The sequence below is a fragment of the Vulpes vulpes genome, chromosome 11 (assembly GCF_048418805.1).
Source record: "Vulpes vulpes isolate BD-2025 chromosome 11, VulVul3, whole genome shotgun sequence".
Classification (NCBI taxonomy): domain Eukaryota; kingdom Metazoa; phylum Chordata; class Mammalia; order Carnivora; family Canidae; genus Vulpes; species Vulpes vulpes.
In genome coordinates, this window is record NC_132790.1 from 91,840,595 (window position 1) to 91,863,727 (window position 23,133).

At 39.8% G+C, this 23,133-nt stretch overlaps 2 long non-coding RNA genes across 2 annotated transcripts in view; one reads left to right on the forward strand and one right to left on the reverse strand.

Moving 5' to 3' along the window:
• LOC140594533 (uncharacterized) overlaps nucleotides 1–11,894 on the reverse strand; it is an 88,394-nt gene extending 76,500 nt beyond the window's left edge. The window contains exon 1 of the long non-coding RNA XR_011995396.1: nucleotides 11,827–11,894. This is a non-coding gene — a long non-coding RNA (uncharacterized lncRNA). The remainder of the gene's footprint in view (nucleotides 1–11,826) is intronic.
• Nucleotides 11,895–12,041: 147 nt separating this feature from the next.
• Nucleotides 12,042–23,133, forward strand: part of LOC140594532 (uncharacterized) — a 39,805-nt gene continuing 28,713 nt past the window's right edge. The window contains exon 1 of the long non-coding RNA XR_011995395.1: nucleotides 12,042–12,468. This is a non-coding gene — a long non-coding RNA (uncharacterized lncRNA). The remainder of the gene's footprint in view (nucleotides 12,469–23,133) is intronic.

A 23,133-nucleotide genomic window follows, 5' to 3' on the forward strand; every position in this document is an offset into this window, starting at 1 on the left:
ATCCATGGAGGATTTTAGAATTTAAGTTAACGTAAATATTTAATACTTAGAGTGTTTCTTTTTTTTTTAATTTTTATTTATTTATGATAGTCACAGAGAGATAGAGAGAGAGGCAGAGACACAGGCAGAGGGAGAAGCAGGCTCCATGCACCGGGAGCCCGACGTGGGACTCGATCCCGGGTCTCCAGGATCGCGCCCTGGGCCAAAGGCAGGCGCCAAACCGCTGCGCCACCCAGGGATCCCTAGAGTGTTTCTTATAGTACTTACATCAATAACAATACCCATTTGAATCACTAATTTAAATTTTTTTTAGACCTTTCTTTTCTAAGAAAATAGAGAGTCTTCTAGGGGTAAATCATTATAACTCTCTCCTGAGTTTTTCCCTAAGCATCACTCTACATGGCATTTTTAAACAAGTTGCCAAGTAGAAAACTGTCTGGAAAATTTTATGCCAAAAGTTTGACAACAGTTACTTAAATGTTCCTGGTAAAGTCATTTTGTATAATCTTCTTTTCTATACTTCTAAATTTACTAACATGAACATAAAACCGCAAATACCAAAAAGCAAAAAAGCAGTAAACTTTAAGCAGCCACACTGGAGATACCTGATTTTCAGAGCCCAAAATTTGACGACAACATCAACATCCTCAAAAAAAAGCATACTTTTAATCATTTATTACAAAGAAAATTTTACAAGTATACTGAGGACAAGAATATTTAAGTGGTTGACAAGATATTTTAAAAAGACAATTTACCATCACCTTTAAAAAAAATATCTGTAAGTCATTGGTATATGATATTTGCACATTTTCAGTATCACCACAAAGGAACTATTTTCTAATATATTTTAAAGTAGAAAAAATAAAATTTTATCCACCTCCCTTAATTTATAATTTCACACACTAAAATAGAGGTTATTACAGGCAGTCCTTGCTTTGCACAGTGTTGCACTAAGTAAAACTTGTTCACATTGAAATTGTGAGCTTACTTTGTCCTATAAACAACGTCAGCTACACAGAGCCACGTGCATTGAGGACAAGGTACCCACAACATCCATTTCCATTAACATGGTACCGTAAAAAAGTGAGGACCAATTATATTAGTTTATTTGGTAAATTCCATGATGACTAAAATTAAAAGAGAATAATCACTGATGTGAACTGAATGAGCTATTTAAATTTTGCTTTCTTCTAAGCCATGGTGCCTGACTTCTGAGCTTTTTTGCTAAACTAGCTGAAGGGGCTTGAAAAAATTATCACATATTCTGAGATTCATTCCTGTAGAACCTTGTACTTAAAACCTTGAAAAGTCATTTTAAAATCTACAATGTCCATGGTATGTGCCCAAGCGCACACGTATATTTTACTTTATTTCATCTCTTATGGATATACGGTGCTTAGATAAAACTTCTATTAGGGTATCAGGCAGGCATTTTTTTTAGTAAATTTTTGAAGAATTGTTTTTACAATCACATATAAATATTAAATGATGTTATTTTATGATCATTCATTTCTGAGTGATAGAATTTTAATAAATTCATACAAGGAGACAGAGATAGCCAGCTAGTGTTTGAGTTTTTATTGTACCAGACAGAGACATCAAAACATGTCAATAACAACAATTAAGGCTTAAATATTTAAGGTTTTACTTTTTAAAACATGAACATTCTCCATAATGAGTTATTAGAATGTCAGCATTCTTTCTCCTTACAGATTTGTGCTATTTAATTCAGCTCTCAGGGGAAATTAAACCAACCAAAATTAACTGTAAAACAAAACAAAACAAAAACTTTCTGCATTATTTAGCAGTGCAAATTTGAGATAACAAAGGTAAATAATTGTGCATGAATATGTCATAAAATGCAGACTTCCTTAGTGCTCCCACCCTGCAGATGACCCCCATCATGGCTTTCCATTGTTCTGTCCTTGAATATTATAGCGTGTCTGGTTTTAAACTTCATATGAAGAGGATCATATATTATTTACTATTCTTTCAATATTTTTTCATTCATCTTACTATATGTGATATTTATGCTGCAAATAGCAGTAGTTCTTCATTGCAATGCAGAATTCCATTGTGTGAATGCATCGCAATTTATGTAGGTACTCTACCATAGGTAGTAGATTTTTGTGCTGCTTTCAATTTCTACTACTATGAATAACACCACTACAGATACATCTTGACAGAAATAAACATTCATTTTGCTTGGTATGTACTCAGTAGTAGCAATGCTGGGTCACAGGTATAAGTATATTTAGCTTTCGTGGATACCACCAGCTCCCCAACATGGTCATGCCTATTCACACTCCTACCAGCAACATGTGAAGGTTCCAGCTGCTCCTCATCCTCACTGTGTTTTGTTTGTTTTATCCTCACTGTTTTTAATCAAGTCCAACATAATGGTTTGTCAGTCTTCTCTGGCTAGGTTTATTGGAATACTGCTTAAGAAACTTTCGTCTGTTCCTGAATCTATTCTCCTATATTTTACTCTAGAAACTGTATTGCTTTAGTTTCACCTTTCAGTCTAAAATTGATCTCAAAATAACTCTTATGTATATAGAGGCCAAGATTTATTCTTTTCATATGGATATCTCTTTTATTCAGCACCATATATTAAAACAACTATTCTTTCATCATTGCACTGCCATTGGAATTTTGCTTTAATCAAGTTATTACATAACTGTAATTCTGTTTCTCAGATCTACTGAGTTCCCTTGGCTAATCTGTCTATCCTAGCACCAATAAAGCACTATCTTAATTATTACAGTTTTAAATAATCCACCCTGACTAGCCCTTTGTATTTCTTCATAGAGTATCTTTTGCATTTCTTTCTAAGTTTTGGAACCAACATGCCAACATCTACAAAAAAAAAAAGACTGTTGGACTTTTTATTAAGATTTCACAGAGTATAGGCAGACATTTTAACAAAAATGAATCTGCCATTCAATGAATATAATGCTTCATTGTAAATTTCAAAAAGTGTTTTAATTCCCTAATTGTTACTAGTTTATAAATATACAATGTAACTTACATAGTTACCAGTGACCTTACTAAATTCCATTATTTCTTCTAGTAGTTTGTAGATTTTTGCACAAATGATAATTATATCTGCAAATGGTAGCTTTCTCCTTACTGTCAAAACTGTATTTTTCATTTATTTTTCTTTTTTATTGAAGTAGCTAGAAGCTTCAATACAATATTAAATAGAAGAGCTAATAGTGGACATCCTCATCTTGTTTCCAATTCCAGGAGGAAAATGGTCTGTATTTTACCATTATGTTGGATGATGGCTATAGGTGGTCATTGTTTTACACACAGTTGATTAGATTAAAGATGATCCCTTCTATTCCTAGTTTCTCAAATGTTTTTATACTAAATGGATGTTGGATTTTATCAAATAATGTTTCTGCATCTATGCAGTTAATCACATGATTTTCTTCTTTATTTGATAAAAGTGAGGAAGCATATTGATTGATGCACCAATTTTTAACCAATCATGCATTCCTGGAATAAACCTCACTTGTATTATCTTGTTTAGATTGTTTACATCTGTGTTCAGGAAAGAATTTAAGCATAGTCTTGTTTTGTTTTTTTTTTTTTTCTTGCAAAGTTACTGTACAGTTTTGGGATCAGGGTTCTCCTCGTCTCATAACACAGGTTGTAACTGTTCCCTCCTTTTTCTATTTTCTGAAATAGGTTGTGCACAATTTATATTATGCAGACTATTTCATCCTTAAATATCTGTAGAAATTCACCAGTGAAGTTACCTAGGCTTGAAGTGTTTGTGTGTGTCTGGAAAGCTTTAATTGTGAATTCAATTTTAGCAAACATAAGGCTATTTAAATTTTTTATTTATCCAAATGCAAGTGTACTTTTCCAGACTTTTTTCATTTAAATTTTCAAAGATCTTAGCATAAGGGTGTTCATATGTTCTTCTGTTTTTGAGCTATAAATCACATACCATAAATTCACCATTTTAAAGCATACAAGTCACTAGTTTTAGAATGTTTACAAGTTTGTGCAACTATCACTGCTATAGTTGATACCAGGACATTTTCACTAGCCTGAACAGAAGCTCCTGTTAGCAGTGTCTTTCCATTCCCCTTCTCCAGCTCCTGACAATCACTAATTTTCTTTTTGTCTCTATAGATTGGTCTATTCGGATATCACATGTAAATGGAATCACACAGTCTGTGACCTTTTGTTTCTTTCGCTCAGGGTAATGTTTTCAAGGCTGATCTATGTTGTTGCACGTATCAGTATTTTATTTCTTTTAGTGACTTACTAATATTCTATTGTATAGATCCACCACATTTTGTTTATCCATTCACCATTTCATGTACATTCAGGTCATTTCTATTTTTTGGTTATCGGGAATGCTGTTGCTATGAAGGCCTGTGTAGTAGTTTTTGTGTGAATATGTTTTCAGTTATCTTGGGTATATACCTAAGAGTAGAATTGCTAAGTCACATAGTAACTCTATGTTTAATATTTTGGAGAACTTTCAGCAACTGTTTTCCAAAGCAGTTGCACCAGCAATGTATGAGGGTTCCAATTTCTCTACAGTTTCATGAGCACTTGTTAATTACCTTTAAAAAGAAAATAGCCATTCAAGTGGTTGTAGAGTGGTATCTCATTATGGTCTTCATTTGTTTTTTTTCTGATTACTAGTGATGCTGAGACTCATAGTATGTTTTTATTGTATTTTCATAGTCTGTGTGATGTAGTGATGTTGCCTTTTTCATTTCTCAGATGGGTAATTTGAGATTATCAGTCTTGCTGGAGTGTTATTCATTTTTTCCAGTCTTTTCAAAGAACACATTTTTAGGTTTATTAATTTTCTGTTAAGAATGTGCTTTATTTTTCATTATTTCCTGCATTCTCTTATTTCTTTGGGTTATATTTACTGTTTTTTATAGCTTCTTGAAAATGGAAGTGTAGATCATTTATTGTCTTTGTTATCTTCTATTACATGCAATCACATTCTAATTTCCTTCCAAAGCACTGCTGTAGTTGCATTCTCCCCAAACTGAAATACTGTATTTTCATTGTCAAAATATTTTCTAGTTTCTATTTTGATTTCCTTTTGATCCATTATTTGGCAGCTTTTCTGTTGTTAATTTCTAGCTTATTTTCACTTTTGTCAGAGGATATGATCTACATTATTTAAATCCCCAGAAATTTTTAGAGACAGTAAATGTAAAGTATAAATAAATATAAAGAAGTCTCAAAAATATCTAGAAATTAATCATCACACCCCTCTACTTCAAGAGTTGGACATAAAGAGGGATCTTCTATATTTTGCTCTTTACCTGTTTCATATATTTTTAAATAAAAAATATTGCTTAGAAATATAACCATATTGAAAACTGTGCATGTACTCTGTGTATCTATATGTATATTACTGTCTTTTAACAGGTCCTATATGCTATAGTGCTCCTATCACTTGGGCAAATTGGAATTCTTGAAAAAAAAAATGAATGCAAATTATTCTCACTCAGCAATGTAACACCTCTGACCTTTTAAAAGTGAGTAGAAATTCTTCATATATGATCTATCACTTCTATCTCTGAGTTTCCCAGAGTCACACATTGATAGCACCTTGGGACATAGATTCCTCATTTGAACTTCAAAATTCCATTTTGCTTATAGCTATATTTCCTGGCAGACAATGACTGACAAAATGTGTCCTCCAACCATCTGAACTTCCATCTTGACAATTCTGTAAACTATTCTACTTTTAAAATAAGAAATGTGTTACTTTTACATTTGTTTTCATATCTATGCAAGAGATGGTACCAGCCAAAACAATATTATCCAATACTGTCACTGACAGTAACCCTCAGTTTCCTCATTTGAATTAAAAAATAAATATATTTCAAGGTAATAAAGTTATCAAAGGAATAACTTCAGTACTTAATAGACTGTCTATCACATGGGTGGTACTTGCAAAACACAAATTATTTCCTTCTAATACATTCTGACTTCTCTTACATGTTATTCTAAATTTACTGATAGCTAAAATGTATCCTGAGAGGCAAGCAATATTAAGAACTACATTCCACATTTCAGGTTAGATTCCATTATGCTATAGTAACAAATGACACCAAAATCTCAAAGTCTTAAAAAAAGATAATTTCTACATCTCTTACATGTTCTGCACAAGTCTCGGGGGCAGGGGTGGGCTTTAGTTTACTGTGTACATCTAATATTAAAGCTTAGATATAGACAAATGCAATCTCATCATGTAACCAAGAGAAAGAGATCTGAAATATTTGTGGCTGCCCTAATGACTAGTACAGCATCCCTCATATTGTATCTTTCTAAAAGTATTCACCACGACACAGCCAAAAGTGTGCCTAAAACGGAAAAAGCTAACAATGCCAAGTGCTAGAGAGGATTTGAAACAACCAGAATTCTCATACACGGTGCTTATGGGAGTATAAAATGGCATGACTAGTTTGGAAAGTTATCTGACAACTGATTAAAAAGTTGAATACACACCTACCCCTTGACCCCATAATTCTAATCCAAGAGAATTGAAAGCATATGTCCACAAAAACCCTTGTTTAAACATGTTCAATCAAACTGATTCATACTGACCAAAATCAGCCTACATGTCCACCAACAGGAGACTACATAAGCAAACCACAGTTGTAGATTTATACAACATATACTACTCACAATCAAAAGGGACAAACCGGTGATACATCCAACAATATGAATGAACATTAAAACATTTTGCTGAGTGGAAGAAGCCAGAAATAAAGAACATTCTGTACATTCCATGTATATACAGTCCTAGAACAGGCAAAACTAACTTATGATGATAGAATCATCATTTGCTGCTAGCTTCAAGGGTGGTAAAAACAAACAGGAAAGAGCACAAAAGAACTTTTTTTTTTTTTTACTTATGGAAATGTTCTGTGTCTTGAGTGAATGTGTATACATTAAGTGAACCATTCACTTAATAGTTGAGCATTTTACCCCATATTAATAATAGCCTGACTTTTTAAAAATTAAAAAGGAAATTTCAGTCATACAATTTAAAATACTTTATTTAACAAACCTAATACAATACATTAACTATTTCAAAACATTCTGTTTGACTCAGATTTTTAAGATGTTGTACTAAGAAGCTTTGAAAAAAAATTAGTAAAACCATCAACATCACTCTGATAATATGCCAAGGCAGTAAAACTTTCATGGGCTATATTTTAAAGTCTGTAAAATTCAATTCATTTTAGACTGCTTTGGCTGTTTATTCAATTTTTTTAAATAAGGAAACTGTATTGAAAGAAAGCATTAAATCACCTAGATACTGACATCTGGTGGAGCATTTCTATCCTTGATTTCACCAGTGTGCAGCTATTTAACTATTTACCAGCATCACCTAGGATAAAATTCTAAAGAAAAACAGACCATCTACTAGCTGTTGAGCAAGATTCCTAATTACTCTCAGCTTTTTTCTCCCTTGCTAAACAACATAAAAGGATCTAAAACAATGCCTGTCCCATGATATAAACTTAATAAGTGTCAGTTTCACTCTTGCGCACGAAGCACCCGTAATAAATTTTTTCCTCCTCGTTCTCTCCTTTCTCCTCCTCCTACCTCTTCCACTTCCCTTACCTCTTCCTTTTCTTATTTTCTTGCCTCTTTTACTTCTTCTGACTTTTCCCCCTTCCCCATACTCTCTTCTTCCTCTTATAAAATAAACCCATAACAAATAGGAGGGAAAATGAGAGAAAATTTATGTATGAGGTTTTTAAAAACTGTATTTTCCAGTTGTTTTCAAATCTGTTACCTAATGAATTTCAGTATTCAAAATAACAAAAATGTAAAAATTATTAAAAACATATTTCTGTTGCATGGGTCAGTTCCAAATAATTTTAAGCTTATAAATTTAAGCCTGGATGACATTTAGTCACATAGAGTTGGAGTCTTTTCTGTAAATATGGGAGAGTTCCCAATATATTGACTTCTTGACATAGGGAAAGAACAAGAATCTCTGGGCAGCTATGGACACCCCATTACTGGGAAAACTTGGCTGTCTCAACTCATTGAACCTAACCTTACAAATGCACTTATTTCTCCAAAGCACATGGGAAAATCAAGTCCTTGAGTTTAAGCCTGTGACAATTTTATTCTTTTTTTCAATGTTCTTTTCAAGTTGTTTGGTGTGAAGAAAATATCTGGGATCTAATCAGTTCTGTATGTTTTTAAACATAAGTTTGGGGTTTTTTGTTTTTTGTTTTATTTTTCTGATGTTGTCTTATGATGAGAGCCAGATAGGATATTTTGGAGAATTTAATGGGAGAGATGTTATGTTTTCATCATCCTATTAGGTTATACATGATTTTGGATTTTCCTATTATTTGAATTTTTAACTTTGATTACTTGATCAAGGAGTCTCCTGCTTTTTTTTCCCCCATGGTATGTTTGTTCTTTTAGCCTTCATCATTAATACATATTCTTAATACTTTGAGGTGTAAATATTAATCTTCCACATCAAACTTTCTGCCACAGTTTTACCATCCAGTGATATTTCTTATCTCAATTACTTATGATTGCTTTGTGATTTTTCTACTTCTATTATTCTACATCTATTAGTTGACATTATATAAAGAAAAATCATTTTCATTTCATTAGTGTGGGCCCATTGATTCTTCTTTTATTCCATTGATTATCATCTGTCATTATCAATTTTGTCCCTAAATTGTCCCAAATTTGGTCAATGGGAACCTCTTGAAGCTAACTTCTGGGTCCTTTGCCATGATGACCCCTATCATTCTTTGAGACTTCCTTACTTTCTGACACAAAGTGATATTCGCAGCTCATCTTACGCTTTCCCTCTCCAGTCCCAGAAGCAGTCATTTATTTCCTCATGAAATTCCAGTTCTTTTCATGAATAATGTTTGATACAAATCAATATCAACATAGGTATGCTCATTATTATTGGAGCGTTGTTCTTCTCAGAACTGGGAAGCATGCATTATTTATACACATACATTTATAACATAGTTGTTTACACATTAAAATCCATCAGTTTTCACTGATACCATTTGAACCCCAAACCACAGCTTTTATATTTTTCATATTTGCAACTCTTTCCGTATTTGCAACTCCCATTTCTGACAAAGGCAAACCTGTCTCTCATAATTCTTAATGTATTTCTGGTTCAATTCACCCTATATACAAATGTCCCAGTGCTTCCAATGCCATTTGTCTCTAATGCCTCTCCTTGCTCATTTAGATTTTGACACGCGACACTGCCCTCCTTTGCCAATGCTCTTCTTGCCCTGCTCTGCTTCCAACACCTCGAACCAGACTAGGGCCACTCGCCCCCACAGGGCACCCTCTTCACATTGCTCAGCCTCCACACCCTCCTCTGAGAAGAGCTTATCTTCATTCAAAAGCCAAAAAGCTAAGTGATTCCAAAGCACTAAAACTAGCCCAGGTCCTCCAAGAAGCAGATGCCAAGACTGGATGAAATATGTAAGAATTTCATTCAAGGAAATGCCTGTGTGAGAAAAATAGGAAGGCAGCCAGACAAGCCTGGGAGAGCCACCAGAGAGCAAATAAACCTGACTCCAAGTGAATATATAGATGAGAAAATCAGGGTGGAATGGTCTGAGGAAAACTCAGCAAACACATCAAGGGGTCCTCAAGCCAAAGACGACTATCAGAGGAATCATGTGACTCCTAGAAATTTTTCTGTTTCAGTATCCATCCATACCATGCTGTTATTGGATGCAAATAGCCTGTAGAAGGCATGGGAAGAACACAAAGGAGGGAATGAAGCTCAGAGCTCAGTAGCTGAGGGCCCTCAGCAATTTTACCCCTGTAATCGCAGAAGCAGGATCTATATTCTCATGGCTGCTCAATACTAAGATCACATTTCCCTTTATCTATTCATCTATTTTTAAAGATGGTATTTATTTTGAAAAAGAGAGGGATAGCAAAAGATAGCATGGGGGTGGGGGAGTGGCGAGGAGAAGCAGCAGGCCAAGCAGGAAACCCAATGCAGAGCTCAATCCCAGGACCCCAGGATCATGACCTGAACTGAAAACAGATACTTAACCTTAGACTGAGCCACCCAGACGTCCCACTTTGCCCTTTATTTAATATTGCCAGTCAGAATTACAATAAAACAAACTCTTATAAATTGCATGTAGTAACAAGAAAACATTATTTACCACATCACTGGGCCTTTATTTTTCTTCATAACTCAAAAGCAAGGAGCACCACATTAAATTAAACCCTTTTTAATATAAGGAAGATTTTTGGAAATGTGTCCTTCAGAAATATCCTGGAGTGGCTATTGCATAAGTGACTTATTGCATAAGTCATCAAACCTCTGACTACATGTCTGGCACAATGAGACAACGCTGAACATGGTGAACCAGAGGACTGTCTAATAAGAACATTTTTGCAAGTATATTCCTTAGTTGCGGCCCATGGCATTTCAGAACTTTAATTTTTCACTTAGTATGTTTGTTTAAAATGTTGTGTCAAACTTTTTCAAATAAATATATGCAAAGAATAGGCAGACTGTTTACACTCTGAAAAATGCAAGATAAAAAGGAGAGTGTCACGGCAATAGAGATCTATTTTATATTACACAATTTTATTGAGCAATTGTAGACATAAATCCAGCCCTTAGAGCTACAATTCAGCATTCATACTCTCCAAGATATTACCTTTGCGTTTAATCCTCACATTTTAACATCAAATTGAGTGGAGGCCACATGTTTAAACTTCATTAGCTCGGCTTAAATTTTGGCATAATGCTGAAAAGCCCTGTGGTCCCTAAATACACAAAAATGTTATTCAGAGAACAAGAAATTGTATATACATAAAACTAGACACCTACAGCAAACAGATACAGATATGTGAAAATTAGACACTTGCGATGACTTTCTGAGAAAAGTTTTGAAATCTAATTTTCACAAATATCCCTGAAATGTAGGATTGTCTTAAAGAAACGAAGAACCGGAGAAGTCAGAAAAACCAAGAGCTGAACACTATTAGCACGATTAAAAAAAAGTAAAACTATTTTTTTAAATATTCAAGGCTTACAGTCATTCAACATTTTGTACATATTTGTAGAATGCCTATTGTGTGGCAGATATGGTATTTACACGCACAAATTCTGCCCAAATTGGCAATCTCTAGCCACATGTATTTTTCGAGCACTTCAAATTCGACTAGGTCAAACTCAAGATTTACTCTGTGTAGAAAATACCCATTAAGGGCACCTCGGCGGCTTACACAATTAAGCATCTGACTCTTGATTTCAGCTCAGGTCATGATCTCAGGGTTGTGGGATCGAGCCCCACACTGGGCTCTGCACCGGATGCGGAGCCGACTTGGGATTCTCTGTCTCCCTCTGCACGACCCTGGCTTAAACAAAAATACACACCAGCTTTCAGAATTTAGGATGAAAAGAAAGATGAAAGGAACATATCTCATTAATAATTTTACACTACATATCAAATGATAATATTTTGCATATCGGGGGTTGATAAAATATTTTAATACTAATTTAACAAGGGATCCCTGGGTGGCTCAGCGGTTTAGCGCCACCTTCGGCCCAGGGTGTGATCCTGGAGTCCCGGGATCGAGTCCCACGTCGGGCTCCCTGCGTGGAACCTGCTTCTCCCTCTGCCTGTGTCTCTCTGTGTGTTTATCATGAATAAATAAAATCTTCTAAAAAATATATCAATGTAACGTACTCCACGCTTTTCTAACGTGGATACTACGTAACGTGACCTCACATACGTAAATCCCGTTACATTTCTACTGGAAAGGAAGGTTAACACATACTACTGTGGTGGATAATCCTGTTTGCCTGATGGTCCATCCTTCCATCCGTCGCGGCGCGGGGCAGGACAGCACTCCCTCACTCTCTCTGAAGTGAAGTGTGGCCGAGAGGCGTCCTTTGACTCGGTCAATTAGGAGGAGAATTATGGAAAGTGTGACGAGAAGCAGCAAATGTCGCTTCCCAGAAGGAGGCTTTAAGAGTGCGCGTGAGTTTTACTTCCCAGCTGCCGTTACCACAGAAACAGACGTTGTCAAGAGGCCTGTGTCTCCCGGGCTGCCTGGTGACAAAGAGCCCCTGCACGGCCACTGCAGCGCGGAGTTTGGATCAGATACAAACTTTGAACCTTTTAAGCCACCAGAGTCTGGAGGCGCATCCTAACCTGGTGGGGGGCGGGGTCACCAAGACGACGCGACCCCCAGGTGACCGCGGAGCCGGACTCCCGCAATCGGAGGCCCCTCCCCCCTCCCCGCTCCTGGGAACGCGCATTCCGCGGCCTCGGCTCTCCCGGAAGCGGCTCCAAGGACACGGCCCTGAGGCGAGCCTGCGGTGTGGACCGTCCGCGCACAACGCACGACCGAATCCAGTTAAGGCCTCTGGATAGGCCTTCCAGGTCTACTCACCCCGCGGCCACCTACGTACGACAGGTCAGTAGGTCCCCCAACTTTTGAACCTGCCAACTACCAGTCTGGGGGGGGGCGGGGTCTTTTCTCTTCCATCTGTCCCCGCCTTCGAGGTCGCGGCGGGGCGGATGACACCCGAGGCTCCCCAGGCTGCGGACAAGCCAGCGGCAACCAGCCGGGTGGGGTGACGGGAGGGACGGCCCCGGGCAGGAGGCAGCTGTCGGGGGCGGAGGTCCCCAGTCAGTCAGCCGGGGACCTCTGCGCGACGCCACGTGGCCGCACGTGGGAGCCCGAGGAGGCCGCCGGGCGACGCCAACGCCGGCCGGTCTGACGCGCTGGTTTACGGAGCGGCGCAGGCGCACTGCGCGGGGCGGGGAGACGCACGGCGGGGGGCGGGGCCACGTGGGGGGGCCACGTGGGGGGCCACGTGGGGGGCCACGTGGGGGGCCCGGAGCCCAGGCGGAGGAGGGTAGAGACCGAGGCGCAGGTGTCGCCTGCACCACCCCCTGAGGGCCGGCAGACCAGGCGGCGGGGAAAGCCGGGAGGGCGCGAGCTGCCGTGGATTAAGCTCCGGCGCTTGTGACTAAGCTCGATCGGTCACAGCTGCAGCCCCTGGGAAAGGGAGGGAGATACTGTGGTGATTGACAGTGAAACGGGCCGAACGCCCCGAGCCACCTGATGCCCGGTGCGAAGCAAAAGCGCCGCAACGGCCACCCCAGCCGGCAGGGCGGCCCCCAGTTCGGGGGTGGGGGTGGGGGGCGGAACACGTTCCTGATGAGAGGATGTACTTCCCCCGGGCTCACGGGCGGAACTGCCAGGTTCCAGCAAACGGCCAGGGAAACTCTGCAGCCGTGGTGAGGGCGGCCGTGGGGTCGGAGGAGACACAGAAAGTAAACATCGCCACCGCGCGCCGCACACCTTGCCTCTGGCAGCGCCTTCATGGCACCGGAGGCCGAAAGGAATCTGTTCAGAGTCCCCCACCCTCCCCTCCGCCGCCCAGCGGAGCGGGCGGACCAAACTCGCAGGTGTCTGCACTTGGCCCTACCTCTGTTGGTCTTTGTTGTGGTGGTTTTAAGGATTTTATTTATTTATTCATGAGAGACAGAGGGAGAGGCAGGCCTCATGCAGGGAGCCCGACGTGGGACTCGATCCCGAGACTCCAGGATCACCGCCTGGGTCGAAGGCAGCGCTAACCCCTGAGCCCCCCGGGCTGCCCTGCCTCTGTTTCTCTAGGTGATGGCGCCCTCCTTTCTTGGAAGGTAGACCCCAACTACAAAACATATTCTTCTGTAGCCTGACTGTGGGACCCGGGAAATTTAACAAAAATCCCCTACCCCCGGACAAGCAGAGCAGGACCGACTCTCACTTTGTGCTGTACCTGCCCTCTGCCGACCTGCTTAGGGCACTGCCCCACCCTAGTCAAGCCCAGGGCACACCCTAACTGGAAATGCGGCTCAGTGATAGGCCAGTTCAAATGGTTACTTTAGGGTAAAATGTAACTCAATCGGCCACCTGGGAGTGTCCGGACCAGCATGACTGTGCAACTTTCTGCGTATCCCATTGGCCACTGGCCCCTATAAAGTTGCTAAGCCTCTTAGTCTCGGGGTCCAAGTCCCTGCTCCGCTGTGTCGGGTATACTTGGACCCAGGCTCGAGCTTGTAAATAAACCCTCGTGTGTTTGCATCGGTGTCAGCTCCTCGGTGGATCTCGGATTCGCAATCTCAGGCACAACAGCCTGACCACAACCCATATCCCAGATGAGCCCAGGACAGAGCCCCTCAAAAAACCTGCCATCTCCTGCTGTATCTAGTCAAGAGTCAACCCTCTCTCCTGCCAACCCCCATCCCTAGATCCCTAGGTGCAGCTGCAACACCCTCATCCTTCAAAACCCTTTAAAAGTCTTACTTAGCCTAATGGAAAGTCAGAAACCAACAACTCTCTTGCTATCTGGCCTCTCTCCTCACTTGGAGAGTGAACAAACTCTGCCCTGCTGGTTGCTCTACTCTCGGTGCAATTCTTTGCCACCCGCATCATCTGCAGCTCTCGCAGGGGGTTCGAGGTACTCATTCCTTGCAGATCATTATCTTTCAAGGAGGCTTGACACCATGAGTGTGAAGTCCTTGGGCATGTGAGACTCAGGAAATGTATATAGGATGTACAACAAATCCTAATGGAATTTGGAATGAGACAGTCTACACCCCAGTCTTGGAAGGTCTTGACTGGGCCATATTCACAGCAGGAATAAAAGCTAAGATAATCCAGCACTTGGTATGAGATACTGATATTCATCCTCAACTCAGTTGTGGGACAAGGTATTTGTGGTGTTAAACAATCTATTGCTGATCTGGAGGAAACTAACATGTCCCAGGAATCGGTACAGGCTGTAGGAAAGGCCCTAGACAGAGAGGCAGCTTGGAAAGCTGAAAGGCTAGCACAACGGCCTATAAGGGTCCAGTAAAAATTACCCGGAAGTAAATGTAGTTTGACATCATTGTTGTGGGGTCCCCACCTTAAACAGGTAGATGGACACTACCATGCTGTGTTGGTCAGCCTATGGAAAGCTTAAAATATGAACCGCCATACAGACAGATAACAAGTAGTTATCATAACCCACCTGCACCAGCAGAGACCTCAGGGTTATGTTCCTAATCGTGGTGGATGCCTCCCACATCCCATCTGTGCACCTGTGCCCAACAATGCCATCAGCTTAGATACCTTGGCCATGGTCCTAGGAATGTACCATGTTCTATCAGACTTAGCAAATGCCTTTTTTTAATATACCCCTGGCACTGAGGCACAAGATCAATTTATCTATAGATGGGAGGGGCAACAATGGACCTTTTGAGTGCTTCCCCCAAATTACCTACACAGCCCCACCACATGACATAGGATGGTAATTTGAGACCTATCCCTATTCTCCTTTCCTCATCAATACAATGGGCCCATTACATTGATGAGTTCATCTTAACATGTGATGACTTGCCTCTGCTGCAGGCTTGGCCAGAACATTTGCAAGGGAGAGGACTGACAATGAACCCACAGAGAATTCAAGGCTCAGGCACCACCATCAAGTTTTGGGAATCATTTGGTCAAGATTTATATTGTCCCAGATGCTGTGTTTAAAAAGATGCAAGCTGGGCAGCCCAGGTGGCACAGCGGTTTGGTGCTGCCTGCAGCCTGGGGTGTGATGCTGGAGCCCTGGGATAGAGTCCTGTGTCAGGCTCCCTGCATGGAGCTTGCTTCTCCCTCTGCCTCTCTCTTTCTCTATGAATAAATAAAATCTTTAAAAAGATAAAATAAATAAATAAAAAGATGCAAGCCTATACAAGCCCCGAGAATATAAAGGAAGTGCAAGCCTTTGTACGACTTTGGGGTTTTAGGGGATTTTTATTCCCACCTGGCAATGCTACCATCCCTTATACCACCTGATAAAGAAAGGGCACATGTGGAACTGGGATCAGAGCGGAAAGCCACCTTTAAGAAAGCAAAAATATTCATGAAACAGATTAAAGCTCTAGGCATCTTCCAAGCAGGGCTGCCATTTGACTTAGGTGTGTCTATGACTCCAGAAGGAAAGAGTTGAGCATCTGGCAGAGACAATAGAAGGGGAAAGTGCCCCCAGGATTTTGGCTCCAGCTCTGAAAGATAGTTCCTGGCAATGTTCACAGCTCTCCTCCATGTGGAGCCTCTTAGGAAGGAATAAACCAGAGCAAACATTGAGATGAACTCAGAGGAGTTTGGCTAGTGATCATTAATAAGTCCCGGCCATTAACCTTTTGCACTGAAAGTTGGGGTTTTCTAAGGAGATTAACCCTAGGACTTGGACAATGGGAAGCCAAGGGTTGGATGATCACTAATAAGCCCTTGTGTGGTCAGGATATGGAAACCAGCAGATCTGCTTGCAAGAGTCTGAGGTGGTCCTCACTGTTTTCCACTTCCCAGCCCATAAGAAACTGACACCCCCTGGCAATCAAGAAGCTGCTGCCCTCATTCAGATATGAGCTCCAGCAACTGACCCTTCTGTAGAACAGTGGATGGGGTGCATAGAAAGAATGTCCATTGTTGTACCCCAGTGGTTGGTATATTGGCGGATGCCAGACTGCCCTTGGCATACTTGGTTAGTACAGTAACAACATGTCCCATATGTTCTAAACAAAGTCCAGGGTAACTGCCAAAAGAATCTGGGTCTATCCACCAGAGTTCCCAAACAATGAAGAATTGGCAAATTGATTATATTGGCCCCTTCCCTCTGATTGGGGATTCTAAATTTACCTTAGTCTGCATAAACACTGCATCCATGCCCACCCGAGCTTTCCTGTCACTGTGCAAATGAGGCTGTCACCATTAGGGGATTAGAGAAACCAAGTACCATGTATGGATACCCTTGTTGAATAGACAGATCAGAGGTCACATTTCAGAAGTCACGATATGTAAGCCAACTCCATGCTAGTGAAACCCCTTGCTGACCACTTAGGGCACATTGCGGAAGAGGGGGACATATGAGATTGTAAGAGCTGGTCACAAGGGATAGAGTACTAGGAGGTCCCTGAGAGGATATGACGGCCAGTTCACCCATGAACTGGACCTCAGCAATCAGAAACTACCTACTCCCTCTCTTGTCCTTGAAATGTGCATTCAGCAGGCTTCGTGCTCCCAGAAGCTGCCCCAAGGACAGAGCCCTTGGTTTAGTGATGTGGTGCTGAGACCACCTGGCAAGCATACATGACTGAACCCAGTTAAGGCCCCTGTAGAAACTTTAAAGATATGGTGGGCTGGTGTGGAGATTGACTCCTCTTGTGGTTATCCAAGGCGAGCCCCTACATAAGTTCCCTTGTGAGATCTGCCACCTACACCCTGCAGTGCCTGCCTTTTCTCTTCCGTCTGCAGTACAGGGGCTGGTTGCAGATCAAACCCAGAAATGCCCCAGGGTTGCGAACTAACACCTGGAGTTCAGTGTTTCCCAAACTTCAGTTTGCATCACAATCATCTGGGGGCTTTGTTAAAAACACAGAGTGGCTTGTCTAACAAGTTCCCAGGGGCTGCAGATGCCGCAGGTCTGGGGAGCACACTTTCAGAACCACTGACCTAGCCTAGCCTGGAGGGCAGGTGCTCTGAGACTTGGGGCTGAATAATAGTTTAAAGAACTCCTACATAATTGTTGATAATGAGTCCAATATTATTGTTTTTCCAAATATACTAATGAGATGAACATCAGCACATCTATGTTATGAGAAATTAAGATTATGTATTACGGTTTTATTATTTTTGTTACAATGTACTTTGATTTATACTATTCTATCTCAGGTACTGTCTACATTGGTACAGTGACACATTCTATCCTTTTCTTTTGTCAGGCCATTAGAAAATACAGGTGTTAAGTGGTATTCCAATAAGACTAGTCACACAATTTAAAACCTGGCTTGGAGGACAGCCCTGGTGGCTCAGCGGTTTAGCACCGACTTTAGCCCAGGGTGTGATCCTGGAGACCTGGGATCCAGTCCCACGTGGGGCTCCCTGCATAGAGCCTGCTTCTCCCTCTGCCTGTGTCTCGGCCTCTCTCTCTCTCTCTCATGAATAAAACTTGGCTTGGGGACACCTGAGTGGCTCAGTGGTTGAGCATCAGCCTTTGGCTCAAGACATGATCCTGGAGTCCTGGGATCGAGTCCCACATCAGGCTCCCCACAGGGGAGCTTCTCCCTCTTCCTGTCTCTGCCTCTCTCTCTCTGTATCTCTCATGAATAAATAAATAAAATCTTTAAAAAATAAACTTAAAAAATAAAACTTGTCTTGGAAAAAGAATTCTTCTTAGATGGTCTCTGACAAATAGTACAATTTAGTTACAAATAAAAAAAAGTAAAACTATTGGTGCTGAAACAATTTTTAATAAAAATTAACCTGGAAATCACAGAAATGTCGCTAAATGTCCACAAAGGATAATGACTTTACTTTCAACTATTTCCAAGATGGAAAATGAAAGCAAAGATATCCAAGAACATCCAATGCTTCTATCTAATGTGATAAAACACACACACACACACACACACACACATACACACAAAGAAAGCACAGACAAAAACACCCATTACCCAGGTGTCTTACTCTCCTTCATTTGGGGGCAGCATGAGTGGCCATGTTTCCAACAGTGCCCAAGAGAAAATTACCAGCCACTTGCAAGTAAAACATAACTTTTAAGAATGACACTATGGCCTGTGCCCAGTTCTTGTCTTCTAATACCACTGTCTAATCTCTTGTTGAAGAAATAGCTGATTGTAGGCTGGGACAAGATGAGCCTGCAGCATCTCAAAGTGCCCAAAAGTATGCAAAAGACCAAAGGACACAGGAGCCCACTGAAAAGGCTCCGAGTGGTCAAAGTTGGAAAATTTGGAGCAGCATGAAATAACACACTATTTCATTATTACTCGAAATATAAAATAAATATCCAGAATCCATAGTGAGATAAACAAGTGATGGATAAATAAATGGGAGATATAGGACAAATCTACCCTACAGGTAAATTCCAAATAAGTTATGTCATTATGTACCTATCCTATCCCCCCTCCCCTAGGGAGGGGAAACTTGTTTCCTCACCCTTTACTTGTGATCTAGGCTTAGTCATTTGTTTCCAAATACCACATACAGTATGGAATGGTCAGTGGGAGGAACAAGTCAGTTTAGTAGAGAAGCCTGGCAGATGTAACCATTTCCAGGTGATGAAGGTTCACATCACATGGATAGTACATACCTTTCATTTATAATGTTGAGAATGGCACTTCTCTGTGGTCCTCCTCCCAAAAAACCATAACCCACCCCCAATTGAGGGACATTCTACAAAACATCTGATCAGCACCCTGCAAAACTGTCAAGGTCATAAAAAAGCAAGGAAAATCTGAGGAGCTGCCCCAGCCCAGAGGAGCCTAAGGGGACATGAGGACAAAATGTAATCTGGCATTCTAGATGGGACTTGGGAATAGAAAAAGAACATTAAAGAAAAAACTAATAATAAAGTATGGAGTTCAGCTAATAATAATATATCATTATTAGTTCATCAGTTGTGACCAATCTGTAATAGAAGTATAAGTAACAATAGGAAAATTCAGTGTAGTATATATTGGAAAATCTTTGTGCAGTTTTTGCAAACTTTCAGTAAATCTAAAATTTTCTAAAATAAAAATTTTATTTAGATATAAAAAAGTTTGTAAGCACTTAAAAAATTTTTAATTGTGAGATAGCTGAGTCAAGATTTGGGTCTTTCACATCCTGAATAAACTCCTAGAAATTTTTCCTGACCAGCTTCCTCAGAGGGTGACTATGTCAAGTAAGGAAGGCCTCCTTTATGAAGATTATGTGAGCCTTCAGTCTGGTGCGATCTTCTGGTGTTCGAAATGACGCTGGTAATTATTTTAATTAGGCTTGAATGTTCTCTGAAACCCTGAATTGTTAGAAATTAGGAATAAGATTAGCAAAATTTGAACAGATAAAACTATTCCTTTCACCCTTTCCTTTGAGTTTACCCCTTCAGGTTTGAGTGATCCTGGATTTAATCAAATTTGAACAAGAAATTTACTGATTTCTATGTTAAGGAATGAGTTTCAGTCCATGACTCAGAATAAATTGGATGATGGAAATGATTCCACTCAAAGTCCCTATTAACTGATTTGTATAACATATATACAGTGTGGAAACCAGGAGTGTGGTAGTGCGATATGGGTTAGGAATTTATATATAGATTTAATCCCCGTTTGTTCTCATATAATCAATTCAAACTTCAATCTAAAAATGTTTTTACTATCTTTATTTTTCCCTTTACCTTCTCTCTCTCCATCTCTCTCAATTTTGGCACTTTTTCCCATAGTTCTCCATGTGCTGGAGAGAAGCCTGAGGATGGGAGGTTCCCAGGCAAGCCTAGGTGCCTGGATGCCTACTACTTGGTGGGATGGAATGGGATATGCAGACATACTCCTGTAACCCAACATGATGCAGGGCCCAGTGACAACATTACGTGCAGTGCGTATTCACACAGCTTCAGAGTCATTGAAATGACCTATGCGCCCTATCACTGCACATATTAATGGGCCAAAGATGAACAGGGAAATGGCAAAATTACTGTGCAAATTGCTTTAATCCATCCAGACCTCCTTTGCTGTGCCTTCCCTAATTAGTCTGTAAATTTTTTCTCTTTACTTATCTTCTTTCTAGAAAATTCTACATCCCTTACTTTGTGGTATTCTCCATTTCTTTTCCTTTCCATTACCAAGCACATGCATACACACACACCCCAGAGGTGCAATGATGTTCCCCTCCCTGTGAAGGGTTTCTTTACTATACTAAACTACTCACTCCTCCCTGTGTATAATTTCTTTAAAAATACTGGCTAACATAATGTCCTAAATCTCACAAAATGAATAAATATATGCCGTAAGGCAAGAATTCAGTGTTTGACTACAGTTTTGCAGGAATCATATACTGCTACTTATTTCTAGATAAGAAATTAGAAACACTTAGTCAAATAGTTCTCTATATATCCCAACCATGTCCATTTAGAAAACCTCATGGGGTTCAAATTATCATATATCTTAAAGTTCAGAATGGCAAATCAGAGATCTTCTCTTAAAGTAAAATAACTAGGGATGCCTGGGTGGCTCAGTGGTTGAGTGTCTGTCTACCTTTGGCTCAGGGCGTGATCCCAGAATCAGGAGGGAGCCTGGTTCTCCCTCCGCCTATCTTTCTGCCTCTCTCTCTCTGTGTCTTTCATGAATAAATAAATAAAATCTTTTTTAAAAATTAAATACAGTAAAATAACCAGTCAGAAAAACGTACCTACTGATTATTATATAAAATCCACTTGAGGTTAAAGTGAATCATCCAGACCTTAGTTCAGACCCAAACAATTCTTCCTGGTTGTAAATAAGCAAAATAAATCAAAGATATTACTCAGATCTAAACTATGGATTAAAGATTGTGAGTCAATGATTTCTGCATTTGACTTTACGGATATGTGCCTTTAGCCCTGCCAATTTTTTTTTTTTGGTCATTGGTTATTTATTTTTCCAAATCTACCATATGCATATATTATGCTATTGGGTTAAGTATAATAGAAGACACAGAGGATTGTAAAATGCAATTTCTACAGAAAGTTATCATTCAATTATCATATTATCATAATATAAAAACACAATTCTACCATCATAAATGTGAAGACATACAGGTAGATTGAAAGGAGTAAATGTTACGATGACATTTCTCATTGGCACCCTTGACCCATCCAATCCACCCATATTTACAGAGAAGTACCACACTAAACAAAAGATACTGAGGATATCTAAAATGTTTTCTAATATTCATACCTTTCCCCCCTTTCCTTTGAAGTGCTGTATGTATCACCTCTCCTAGTCTCCGGTCCACTCTATTTTTAACCTGGAAGTGGTGATAAGGGGCAAGGGCCCCTGGAATGTGCCTGACTCTGTCTCTTGGGAAGCTTTGTGCCCTTGAACAAGTTATTTACTCACTCTACAACTTAGCTTCTTCCTCTGGTAAATGATATTAATAATAAAACTTACAGGATATTCATGAAGGTTAAAAAAATAAATAATGGTATTAAATATTACATATTAGAAACAGCATTTGATACATAGTAAGCATATAATACATGTTGACTATTATTACTGATCCAGTGGTTTGCTGTTAATTGCTTCTTTGGACTCAGGAACTAAATCACCACCAAGATGCACCACACTCCTGCAGCCAGATGACGCCTTAAGGCAGCAACAACCAGACCCCTATCATTATGCTTGGTAAATGGGACATATGGCCATTCGGGGGATGAGAAATTGCTTTTTCAATGTAGGAGAGAGAGGCAGATAAAGCTTTATAGCAATATAAAATGTGTTACTTTCCCACACAAATAGTTAATTATATGGAAATTCTCTTTACAATGCTTACTTCAAAAATTCAAAATAGATTTGCTTTTAATATGGTTGAAATGACAATGTGCCGTATTGGTCCATGACTTCTCTAATGGAAAAAAATCTGATTTTATATCTTAAAATTTGAGTGAAATTTAATTTTGTCTTGTTCTTTATAACTCACTCTAAATATTACATTTAGTTAATTCTTTGCTCTGAGAGCCTTAGGTTGGCATCTATAGGCAACCTCAAATTCTCGACCAGGGAAAGCTCTTACAGCAGATGAGAAATCTGAACTTACAAGATTTCTTGTCACTTTAAGCACAGCCATCATCAGCAGACCATGCATAAAAATATAAAAGGGTATCACTCTACCTGTAAAGAATTTAAGCATTTCCACCATCTAAAATAAAGAAAAGCTACACAAAGGAGAGCCCAGGCTTCTCAAAAGGGACAGCAATCATATGGCTTTAAGTGACAAGGATAATTTACATCAGTTTACAAATTAACCACCAAGATGACAAACATGAAGCCAGTCAGTATTTGACGTGGGGATATTATTAAATAACTGTCATCTCGTAGTATGTTTAAATTAGTTAATTTGTTTCAATTCATTAATTTTTAAATTAATCAGTTCTATATGTTCTTTTTGCATAGAACTGGAAGGATTTTCCTGTAGCTCAACATTGCCCTCCTATGGACTAAAAGCCATAATATGGCATCTCGGATATTTAAAAAAGAAATAAGAAAATTATACTCCTATAGCACAGGTTTTAAAATAAACAGT